The sequence below is a fragment of the Thunnus maccoyii genome, chromosome 24 (assembly GCF_910596095.1).
Source record: "Thunnus maccoyii chromosome 24, fThuMac1.1, whole genome shotgun sequence".
NCBI lineage: Eukaryota > Metazoa > Chordata > Actinopteri > Scombriformes > Scombridae > Thunnus > Thunnus maccoyii.
In genome coordinates, this window is record NC_056556.1 from 6,553,868 (window position 1) to 6,563,654 (window position 9,787).

The window sequence follows — 9,787 nt, forward strand, 5'->3', positions numbered from 1 at the left end:
TGTCCATTTTTTTTTTTTTTTTTTTACTGTTCTGTAAATTCTCTTCCTGTCTGAGCCAACCGCTTGTATGACTTATTTTTGTTGAAAGCCCCCAGAGGACTGGAGTCTTCGCCTCTCTGCGCGCAGAGACGTTGGGAGACTCTCACTCAAGGGCCACCTCCGAGGGGGAAACAATTTCCGACTTTGTTCTGGCAGCGAGCGCTCCGTGGGGAAAAATGTCTAAAAGGCCCACATAATTAGAGGAGGGAGTGAGAGGTAAAGACAAACCCCGGTTTAGATGTGAACTCAAAATAGTAAATCAACTCAAGCTTGGACTTTCTAAAGGCAAATAGTGATGGCAGCACTACGGGAACATCCTACTGTACTATTGTAATCACTTTCTGTAGGGTGAGGTGGGGACATGGGGAAGAGAGTCTAGAAGAAAGGAAAATAAACACTTCTTAATTGTTTCCCAAATGGTTTGCAATGGAGTTTGCAGATTTTTCAAGCCTTGCAAAAAAAAACTGTCTAACAATTGCTTTAAAAGGATTGCTGACCTCTCATTGGTTGTCTCAGAGGAATGGATTATAGGAGTAAAGGATGAAAACAGAGGTTTAAGTGCACCAGTTATTTTTCTATTTATCTAAACTTAACCAATCACAGTTATTACATATCCACAGCAACACATGCATGCACAGAGATGAGAGAGAGAGAGAGAGAGAGAGAGAGAGAGAGAGAAATGGCAATTCAAGCATCTTTATCATGTATATCTGAGTGAGATGGAATATGTGGGTACTGCCTAACGAATCAAATCATTCAGAGATTTGAAGAAACTGAGAAATTTAAAGTCCCCTTCCACTCAAAATTTTTGTTTTACTTATTGTTCCTTCAGTGAGATGTTTGAGCGTCAATGTGCAGAATGATTAAATCAGAGTTCAAGGTGTGTACACCTACGAGCCCGATTTGTGACATCACAACTAGTGTGGAGCCAATCGTAATCCAGTATACAATTTACACAAGAGTGATATGGAAATTTGGAAACTCCAGTGCATATACAGTGAGAACGGACTTTACAGAAGTAAGACAGTAAAAATATTTGCATATTCATAGATACTGAATTTCAATGAAGGAGAAGGAAGAGGTGTAATTTTAGGAATCTCTAACCAGGTGTTTACATTTTTTGTGTTAAAAAAAATATATAAATATATATTATAACAATTATAATATTAGATACAAATGATCTTTAAGTATTAATCATCAATATTTTTATGTTAATAATGGGTCAAATGTGTGACAGGAGTCGCTCATAGTGATGAAAACACAGAATTATCACCTGACTCTGCACTTCCTATACTGAGTATATTAGTGTATTTTAACTAATTAGTTTTGGCTTTACAACCCTCAACCTTATAGTTTTGATTCACTCTCATCAGTCTGATTTTTAGACGCAGCAGTCAGCTGTTTACAGCAAAAAAGCTCTGAAAAAACACAACTCCGAATAACATCACTCCGTATCTGCTGGATGTGTAAATAGGCAACACGTTCACAAGCAAATATATCTATATATCTAAACACACACACGTCTGCTGACTGATGCACAGGGAGGGGTTAGCTGGTCCTAAATCACATCTGATGGGGTAATTTTATATAAATGCCCTAAAGTTAGGCATCAAAAAAACATGTTAGAGGGAAATATAAAAATATTTAAATGCTTTATTTTGACATACATGTATTTGACAGACAGAGATAACAGCAATTACAAAGAAGCTGCACAGATGTACACATACTCTCTCTCTCTCTCTCTCTCTCTCTGCCTTACGGACACACTTCAGAGAGAAAACCTGCAGTTTAGCCCAAACTGCGATACGAGGCATAAATTCCCTCAGTGACACCCTTCTCCATCCCACCTCCAACCCTCAGCAAAAAAAAAAAAACACACACACACACACATACGCAAACACACACCTTGTATTGTCTTCAGCTATGCTCAATTATTAATGGATAAACAAAGAGCCGTGAACTGTGATGGGCTGTCGGCAGATATTTTCCCCTCTCATATCTTGGAGGCCCAGAAAACGTACACAAGAGCTGGCACTGTAAAGAGGGAGGAGAAGCTTAAGGTCAAACTCACTCACCGCTCGGTATGCTTACACGCACGCACACACACACGTCTAAAAACACACGCAAACAAACACACACAAGCCTGCGCACACAACCAGATGTGCATGCATGTATTCACGATCAGATACAAATAAACAGAAGATCTGCAAGGAGTAGAGAGAGTCTAAAAATGTCAGGGGGAGCTGCTTGTGTGCTTGTGTGTGTGTGTGTGTGTGCAGAGGAAAGTGTGTGTGTCTCAGAGAGAAGTGGAGCAGATAGCTCATTTCCTCTACTGAGACGGTTAGCTGCCTTCTCTCTCAGGAGGTTGGCTAGCCATGTGAGGAGTGTGTGTGCGAATGTGTTTGTGTGTGTGTGTGTGTGTGTGTGTGTGCGTGTGCATCTAACAGACAACAGACTCTCCTGGGTAAGTGAGGATGATGTAAGGGCAGTTCATCGACTTCACTTCACGCAGCAGCAGCACAGAACAATCCTTTAAAAGCTTTAACAGCCTCTTTAAGGCTTAAGGTAAATAATAGATGCATAAACACAGTTTCATTTCATAGATAACAAATGCAAAGACGCACTTATATGATGAAAATACATTACTACGGTGTTGTTTACATCCTGCTTTTCTGGTTTTCGTCGTGTTAATTTACAGGAAATGTTGCTTTGTTGATATCATCCTGTTTCTGCGTCAACTGGGAAGTGACTCAAACGAGCCAAGATGTCACGCCGTCTGTCTCTCGGCGTGTTTGTCTGTCTGTCCTTCATTCGTTCCTTCTGCTTCTTTGTTTTTCTCATCTCATCTTGTAAAAGGCAGAGTATCCACATTTTTGTTTGGACAGTAGAATCATTCGCTCTAATGATGATGCTTGTTGTCATAGTGACAATGCAGGTGTGCACCTGTTGGCTCAGGTCCTATATGTATATATATATATATATATATATATACACTGTATTTAATAAGCATTTAAAGTGCAGATGCATGAATATAATCATTTCATTTGACCTGTTTTTCACAGTGTCTGATGATTACAGTACAGCATGAGTCACAAGTGAATCATATTTCAGTCCTCATAGGTTAAAGCTCATCTGAAAAGTATTCCATTGACCATAAGCAACGTCCACATCATACAGAAAAGTACAGACAGTTAACTTGCAAGTGTTCATGCTGAACAACAGTGTTACCAACATTGAGTCTGATTAGCACAAAGAGTTACCCGTTGTTGAGTTTCATAACAGGCAGAGTTGGATGTTTCAGGATAAATTTGCATTAAATAGCTTTTAATCTGAGTTTTCAGCTGTTGTGTGGAAGCCATATTTGTATACTTTTCAGACGCTTATTACTGCTAAGTCTGATATGTCAGAGCTTTGATAAAAGTTTGAGTTAAACAATAAATTCAACAAACTTGTCATTTCCAGGTAGGAAATCCGGCTAGCAGTGAGTTCGGCCCAGTTATGCCAAGATGCAGATCATATAAATGAGGATACAGTGATAAAGAGGAATCAAACATTTGTCATTTTGTAGATTTACTACAGATTGTTTTTTTAAATGGTTTACTAGCTTGTATAGAAGTAACCTCCCTGCTATATTTTGGCAGTTACAGTTTTACAAACTGGCCAACGTGAGAATAAGTTCATCTTTTATAAGAACTAGTGCTGTAAGGAACGATGATTTTAATTAGTGTCAAAAAATAATTTTGACACACAACGATAATATGTTTTTCCGAGTTACTGATGAATCGTTTACCCTCTAAAAAGTCAGAAAATGCTGAAAAATGCCCATCAAAATATCCCAGAGACTAAAAAAAAATCCAATTTACAATGATATAAAACAGCAAATGATAAAAAACCTTATCTAATGTTTTAGCTGCACAGCCTGTCTGAAGTTCACTAACCAACACAAGCTGAAGCTGATCAGCCGACTGCACACACACACACACACACACACACACACATATATCCCTAGTATGTGTATCACATGCACATACCATGCACACAGAAAGAAAAACACTCTGGTAAGTTCCCCTCAGCTGTACACACACAAATCCATCAAACTGCGGCGTACATCTCCGACTTGTTAAGGTACCATTTGTCAGCTGCTCCTGGAGTGGCTGTGTGACTCCGCCACTAATTGCCACTGGTGCTAAATTTAGTAGGGGAGATATGAGTCCTTTTGATCAGAAGCGCTGAATCTAAAAAAAAAAAAAAAAAAAAAAAAAAAAAAAAAAAAATTCCGCTCAGCCTCGCAGGCAAGTTTACCCGCCTCTCCCTGCGCTCTCCCCCATCTTCCTGTCACTGGGGAATAGGTGAACTATTCCATATGTCAGCCTTGTCAATCAGCGGCAGAAATATGGGAAGTGCTCCCTCCTCTCACTCTCTCTCCCCCCTCTTTTCTTTCTGTCTCTCTCTCTCTCTCTCTCTCTCTCCCGCCAAAGATCCTGGGTAGATGTTGCTCGTCTCTCTGAGAATTCTGCCAGTGCTCCGGTGCGTGTTTATTTATTTCCATGTCATCATGGGTGGTTTGGAACCTCAAGACAAGAAGGGAATATTAATCAAAACAATCTCAGCCAGGAATTTTAATTGTAACGTTAATCAATCATTGTAAATGAGACGAGGGCTTGTTGGCGCTCTAAGTAAACTTGTTGGATTTGGGAGATGTTGCGTATGTGGTCTATCATAAAGGTTAGATTCTTTTCTTTTTCCTCATGCTAGAGTTGAATCTCTCTTAAATTGCTCATCAAAAAAAGAGCAAAGATGACAGATGAACAAGATTTCAGCCTTGAGAATATAAAACAGGTGAGAAAAACATAAGTGTGGACACAGAAAACACCAATCTGAGCCGCACCTGGACGCCGAGTCAGTGCCGAAAGCTCGTCTTGATGCCAATATGTCATTGTCTCATCAACCGACTGTTCTGCTAGCTATCCAGCCAGCGACAGAGAGGAAAACCATCTGTTTACTGATTGATGATACAAGTGCTATCAAGACTTCCATCATAACTCACAAACTTTAGCTGTTTGTTTGGATTTTTTTTTTTTTTGCCAGCGATCAATGTTAGGCAGATCAACTTTATCTTTAGCAAAAAAAAAAGCTCAGTGTCACCAATAAATATTTTATTTTGATCTGTTTTAGTGACGTGATGCCGTCAAGAAGGCTTTTATTTTAATTAATACATTTTTCATAATCCTGGCGAATGGCTAAATAAAAGGGCTTTGTGGGGAGATTGATCTCCTTGAAAAGAACATCCATAAAGGACACAAATCATACTAAAAGCACTGTCTAAACAAGAAACATAAAGGCCAAGGTTGTAGCAGCTTTTAAAAAATGCTCACTGCATCACGGCTGTTTAGTGTCTTTATTGTTTCTCCTTTGTTAAGATTTTAGATTCATACATATTAGAAAATATCTTTATTAACCAATCCTCACTTCAACAGCAACTTCTTTTGCATATCCCTTGATGTTTTGCAATCATAGAAGCTGTTTAAGAACCGTTGTAGGTGTGAAATTTTGTTTTCTGTTGACCTTCAGGCTGAAATATATCTGAGTACGTTATAAGTGTTCTGAGGTAAGCAAAAGGGCTTTTTTTTTTCCTTTGTCGGCATGCAGGAGATAACATGTGGAGCATTAAAAACACAAGTGTGACATGTAACAGCATGTGTGTAGCAAACAGGTTAAAAATAATTGCAGTAGCATGATGCACCCAAAAGGTGTTTAATAAAGAACTAAAATTATAGGGATGGTATAAAATATGCATTCAGCTGAATAAAAGTATGATTTCCTTCTTTGACAATATACATAAGGGTGCTACTAACTGTGGTTTAAGTATCATCATTAGGACTTTAACAACTGACATCTCATCCCTGACATCATTTTTGACCGGTGTTGTTATACAGAACTGTTAACTCTAATTCCTTCTTCACAGCTCTTTGAGAGACTTTGACGTTTGATGTTCTTTAATGAAGTACATGGCACGAAGTAGGGGAGATGTAAATTAATCCATCCATGCACACTGCTATGTTATATTGTTTATCTGTTCAGTGTAATCCATCAGCTTTTTTTTACCGGTGAGGTGTTGTTATCAGCGTTTTTATTTTGTCCATTTTGTTTTCCTGTTGTGAAAAGGTGACTTTTGAGTGTCAGAACAGGTTGACTGTTGAATATCAGAGATAAACGGGGAAAGAAGACTTTTGATACTAAAGGAATAAGTCAAAAAGAAAGCGTCAAAGCAAAATAGGAGGCGTTGGAAGCTTGGTGACTTGCACTAACCAGACAGTAAGTGAACACATTATAGAGTGCCAAGCAGCTAGGGACCTTCATTGGAAGTTAGCCATCTATCTCCCTGCGTTTTCCTGTCTGTATACCAAAAAAAAAACAAATCTAAAGATTCCTGCTGCATCTTTTTGTGCAGAAGTTTATACTCCAGCATAGCTGGGTTATCTAAAATAATAGCAGACACCATTCTGGACTCTGCAGGTCTGTTCCCTCAACAGTCAGCAGTCGGTAAAGACGGTTTGGAATCAGTTAACAGCATAAAGTCTTGTGTCAGAGTTCACCAGTGTAAACCGATGCAATACGATCTTCAGACATATGATCCAGAGATGCGAGGCGTATCACCAACAGTTGCGTTTAGCGTCGTCTTTCAAAGCAACTCTCAGACACACCCACAACACAACATACATCCACAGATGGAACGAGAGAGAGAGAGAGAGAGAGAGAGAGAGAGAGAGAGGAAAAAAAAAAAACAGGGTGCAGGATGAGACATTGATAGTGATGATATCACAAATCATAGGGACAATCAAGATGTGTCATCTCTGAGCTGTTGTGCGGACTTCACAACAAATAGGTTGTTAACAACAACAACAAGAGGGGATGATGGAAATCATTTCCTGAAGGATCCCCTGTTGTACGCCGTTAGACGATCCCACCACACACTCTGAACATCTATCCTTCTTATAACGTCATGACAAAATGTTGCATGTTGATGAGATGCTACAATCAGTTTATGATTTTCTGTCACGTACAGTAACTCGCAGTGCAATGAAATGCTCAAAGGAAGACTGTTTTGATCATCTTTTGTGCATCGTATTGGAATGTAAAAAGAGATATAGACATCAGGACATTGAAAACACAATATGATACATTTATTCATTTCCTTAGCATGAAAGCGCTGCCATCTTTTCTTTTTACGTTTCCAATAAGTGATAAAAATGTACACTATCAGTTAGTGTAAAGTTTTGAAGTAACAGAGGCTGCACGCTAGTGTGAAAACCAAATGTCCAGTCTAATGACGTCTGGTATGTGGCCTTCACTTCAAATAAAAGATTCAGGCTTTGAACCTACTGTATGGTGTGCACGTGTGTGTGTGTGTGTCTGTATGCCTTAACATCTACCTCTTTGAGACAGAAAGACAAAGAGAAAGCATGGTGTCTGTGTGTGAAAGGATTTCTGCATTAACCTTGCTGCTGGCTATGACCCCAGTCACCTCTCCACACACACACACACAAACACACACACACAGATTTACCCAGGCATCAGTTCATCCTAGGCACCGGGCCGCCACCACTGCCCTCTTCCCCTGCCTTGCTGTGTGCGTGTAAAAGCTGCACTTAACCTCACCACCACCACCGCCGCCACCGCCGCCGCCGCCTCCCCATCCCGGGACCCACTGACAGCTCACAGGCACGCCGCCTTCAAAGGTGCAGCTCTTCAAACAGACAAGTACACACACACACACACACATACAGATACAAACACACGCAGCCACATTACAGTACCTCTTCTTTTTAACCTTTATTTATCCAGGGAAAGTCAAACTGAACTTTTTCCAGTGTGAGTTCACACCTGCAAGCAATCCAACCACAATCCTTTCCACTTGGAGATGCTCTGCTTAATTAAAGGGAAGCTCAACAGATTTGAATTAGCAACCTTCCCCTATTAGATTTACCAAAGTGCCCACATACCCACTTGCAACACACAAGACATCTTACTGCACCAGAACAGCAATGACTCATATAACAACATGAGGAAGGAAAACCAACGAGCTATGAAACATGCACAGCCAGGCACGCTCTCTGAAATGTATACAAACATGAGTCTGATTATTCTCTGCGGACACAACTCAGATGATTTCATTCCTCGCTGAGAGAGAGAGGAGGGAGAGGAGGCAGAGGGAGAGTATAAACTAAAGAAAAGGAAGTGTGGCAAACAGCCACTAGTGTTAAAAGTTATGAAAGTTTCTTTTAGAAGTAATTAGCTACACTGAAAACTTACCTTTTCATTGCTGCGCTGTGATTTCTGTCCATTTTCATGAATAGAAAACTTCTGATAGATTAAACCAGTGGTTCTCAAAGTGGGGTCCAGGGACTTCCAGGGGTCCTTGGGGGAGCTCCAGAGTGTCCCCAGCAAAGAGGGGAATAATTTATTTTCACTATAACTCCATCCATTCGTAACACAATGACAGAGTGTATGATTTCAGTCATGGGTTTCACACACTTTCTGTAATAAAACATCTAAAAGCAAAAATGGTATCAGATAGGGGACCCTGGGGCAAAATCTTATCAAATGGGGGTCTGTGGTCTAATTTGCATCAGTTAGGGGTCCTTGAAAAAGTTTGAGAACCACTAGGCTAAACTTTTGGATTCAGATTAGGTTTGAATATTCAGTGGCACCACTAGAGATCCCATAAACAAGCGTGTAGATTTGATTTGGAAAGTGGTGGCGATATAAATCTGGCAGAGGGTCTGGAGGTCCTCCCCAAGAAAACGTAATACTTTTTCATTGCGTTTCCTGCCATTCTACACAATATACTATGACTATCTAGTACTTTCTTGAACACAATAACATTATCAGTACAATCACAGCATTTTCCCTTTTAAACAGTTAAATTCCAAATATCACTGGTGCTCTCTGCTTGGCTTGGGCTCTGTCACTCTCTCTCTTTGTCTGTCTCTCTCTCTCTCTGATGTCTGTGTGAACAACCGTTATGTAACATACTGTCCCTGACAACCATATTGTGGCTCTATAAGATAACATTGCAGCTCACAGTTGAAATGCTTACCTGGTCACCTCTTTCTCCTCTCTCTGCCTGGACTGGGCTCTGTTGCTCTCTTTCTCTCTCTGTCTGCCTCTATCTCTCTCTGACGCCTGTGTGAACAACCACTATGTATCACATTGTTACTGACAACCACATACACTATGTCTAGTTTTGGTCTTGCACGTGGGAGAAATTCTTTTTTAACAATTACATCATAATGATGTGCTCAATGGGATAACATTACAGCACACAGGCCTGTCTCCCTCTGAAATCTGTATTGACAACCACTAAGTGATACACTTTAACTTAAAAAAAGGCCACTCTGTTCATGCACTTAGCATGAACAATGGGAGAAATTGGTTTAAAACAATGCTCATATCAGAAGGATGTGCTCTTTGAGGTAACATTACAGCTCATAGTGCAAATTCTTACCTGTTCACTCCTCTTTTCTTTCCCTGTCTGGCCTGGGCTTTCTCTGTCTGTCTGTCTCTCTCTCTGATGACTGTATTAACAACAAAGCTAAATGAAAATGAATGGAACTCCTAATTTGCTATACAAGTTATGAAAATGATGAGAACACTAGATAATATGTTAACTCACCAAGCATGTGCTTACTGGCAAATGTTATTTGCTGATAGATATAAAGCAGCCAACCTTTTACTATATACATAG

General features: G+C 39.9%; 1 long non-coding RNA gene across 15 annotated transcripts in view; it reads right to left on the minus strand.

Annotated features, from left to right (window-relative positions):
- Window positions 1-9,390, minus strand: part of LOC121892048 — a 183,885-nt gene extending 174,495 nt beyond the window's left edge. For 5 of the 15 annotated variants that reach the window (XR_006094277.1, XR_006094274.1, XR_006094273.1 and 2 more), the window contains exons 1-2: window positions 9,140-9,389; window positions 1,945-2,073 (exon numbers count right to left, since the gene is read on the minus strand). This is a non-coding gene — a long non-coding RNA (uncharacterized LOC121892048). The other 10 variants (XR_006094278.1, XR_006094271.1, XR_006094272.1 and 7 more) reach the window with 7 other exon arrangements.
- Between the last annotated feature and the right edge of the window lie 397 nt (window positions 9,391-9,787).